We start from the raw sequence: 3,082 nt of genomic DNA, 5'->3' as shown, positions 1-3,082 counted from the left end.
GGAGACCAGACCTCATTAGAATCCACGGAGGAGGGCGGGACTAAGGGGTGCGGGGTCCACTAAGGAGGGTGGGGTCCACTGAGGAGGACGGGACTATGGAGGGCGGGGTCCACTAAGGAGGGCGCCGTCCAATGAGGAGGGCGGGACTAAGGAGGGCGGGATCAACTGAGGAGGGTGGGACTAAGGAGGGCGGGGTCCACTAAGGAGGGTGGGGTCCACTGAGGAGGGCGGGACTGAGGAGGAGGGGGGCCACTGAGGAGGGCGGGACTAAGGAGGAGGGCAGGACTGAGGAGGGCGGGACTAAGGAGGAGGGCGAGGTCTACTAAGGAGGGTGGGGTCCACTGAGGAGGGCGGGGTCCCCTGTGACAGCTACTCTACATGGAACTTGCGGTTGCTTCCTGGATTAAATAGGTGACCCGACATTCATGTCCTCTGTTAGAGCGAGGAGCATACAGTAAAGCATTCGCTTTATTGACACAGTTGTAATTTTAAACAAGCTAAACTTTTTTTCAGTTGGGGGAGGAGCCACCTGGTATGTGTTTCCCAGAGCCATAGAGAGAGAAGAGTTGCAACACTCTCTGATCTCGCCGGCAGGGTGGTTACGTGGTTCATGTGAGCCTGTATAGTCACAAAACACGCCGCGCTGCCGTGTTCTTCAATGGGACTGACAGAAGCGATTGCAATATTGAATGGTAAATATAAATTAAAAAACACATACCCAAGTACTTTTCTGACTATTGTTGCATAAGTTTTTGTAAATGTCAGTTTTACATTTGGAGTAGTATGGTGACAACTGCAAGCTACTTAGATACGTTTTTAAGTTTGAGGGAAAGCTTTACGTTCGTGTTAGCATGGGTAGCACTAGGCTACTGACTTTAGATGCTTAACCTTACTACATCTGTTCTGAAATCAAAGACGATTTAATGTGTTAATTTTTGCGCTTTTTTCTTGATTTTGCTTGTAATTCCGATTGATTTACCCGTGGTCAGAGAGCGATTAAGAAAGCAGAGTAGCAACATTCCATTTAGCACTTAGTTTCCAGGCAACTTCTTCTGATGAGGCAGGAGCTGATCACACAACCATGATACTTTTAAGACTAAGCAATACAAAAAGTATCACATGTATTAAAGAATAACAAATGAATGTTGGATGAATGAAATAGTATTTTTTTTATTAAACAATGGGTGAGACAACAAGAATCTCTGTGTGTGTGTGTTTGTGTGTGTGTGTGTCCAACTTGAAAAACAAGAACGAAGTGAAGGAACAGGGATGAATATTGTTTATATAAGTGTTAACAAGAGAGGAACACGGTGAGGAAAGGAGACAATTAAAAAAGCAATACAAGTAAAATGGACCACTGGTTATAAAACCCTCCAGCAAATGCAGATTCCACTGCCTAACATCTGCACGCTGCAAAGGAGGATGCACCATGTAAAGCTGGACGCAGTGTTTGAGATGCTGAGTGTTTAGAAAAAAATCCTCTCCACATAGTATATCAGGCTGAGGTTTGTGGAACCAAAAATCAAGTGGGAACAAGGACTAAGAACAACGAAGCAAACATACAGTAAGTGTGAACAAGAACAGCAAAGTTTCTTGTCAAAATACAATTTTGACAAGTAATCAAGAACAGTATCTTGAACAATTTGAATGGCATGAAACATAAAAAAGTGCAGCAAAGTATTAGCAATAGAAAGTAAGAGAGCAGCATTTCCATTTGTTTGTTCAAGTAGTTATAATTTCAGCTTTTTCGTATCAATAAATAAAATAATGTTAGTCATGTGTGGAACAAGAACAACAAATGTGTAAACAGGTGTGCGTGTATATCTAACTTGTAAAAAAAGAACAAAGTGAAGGAACAGGGAGGAATATTATAAGTTATTAATAAACAAAGAGAATACTCCACATACATCAGGCTGAGGTTAAGGATAGTGAAGTGCATCAGGTCGAAAGGAAGGGCAACAATCGCAGCAGTCGCCGCCGACACCACCAGCCACCAGCAGTTGCCACCACCAACAGCCATCGCCAGCCCAAACCGCCACCACTAGCAGCAGAAGTCGACACCACCAGCCAGCTCAAGCAGCCATCGCCTCAAGCAGCAGTGACCTGCAGCAGCAGTGTTTGCCGGCACCAGCCAGCTCAAGCCACCAGCAGCAGCAGCCACCGCCATCAGCATCCACCATCAGCAGCATCCACCATATAAGCCACATACACCATCAGCCGCATACATCATCAGCAGCCGCCACCACCAGCACCAGCAGCCACCACCTGCAGGAGAGTGAAAACAATCAGACAAGACCTTGATAGCCTGTAGGTCAATGAGTTTCCCCACACATGGCCAAATTGCTGCCAAGTTGGGGAAGGGGTGGACAGAAGCTTACATTATGAAAAAAAAGAATGACACTACTGTCTGTGTAATAACATTTGAAAGCTCGTCATTATGGCTTATATTTTTTGTGTGGAATAATTTCTATTCATATATGTAATCCAACAGCCTTTTCAAGGGTATAATTAAACAAAAGCAACCTTATTTCTACTAGCTATAGCATCAGACACACAGTACTCCATCACCGTAGCTAACACCGTCAGGTTCAGCAGATTAAACCCGTCGTTAATCAACCTTATTGATCCTAGTAATCCTACATCAATAACTAACTACATAAAAGTTGTCAGAGATCACTACTTAACTTCTGGTGCAGTGATACCTTCACAGCTGGCGAAATCGAGCTGACTAACGACTGAAATGACTGAAAATCGGTCGTCTACCAAGATAAAAAAATATATATAATTACGCTGTCCACATACAAATAAATATCAGTATATGCATCATAAAAGGCCCTCTAATATAATTTAGAGAGTTGACAATTCAAAAGAGGCAGCAATCAATTTACCCCCGGAGATACCTTCACAGATGGTGAAGTCGAGCTAACAAACTAGCAGGCAATCTGGGGCCGGTCGGTCCAACACCGGCATTAAGTTAGTTTAATATTCAACATTCATTTAACATTAAAAATACAAACCTATTATGCACTTCAACCATTTGAGTGAAATATGTCAAACCAACTGTGCAACATACAGATGAACG

Source organism: Gadus chalcogrammus, chromosome 10, assembly GCF_026213295.1.
Source record: "Gadus chalcogrammus isolate NIFS_2021 chromosome 10, NIFS_Gcha_1.0, whole genome shotgun sequence".
In the NCBI taxonomy this organism is placed as follows: Eukaryota; Metazoa; Chordata; class Actinopteri; order Gadiformes; family Gadidae; genus Gadus; species Gadus chalcogrammus.
The sequence above is the reverse complement of the archived record's forward strand: the minus strand, read 5'-3'. Positions refer to the sequence as shown.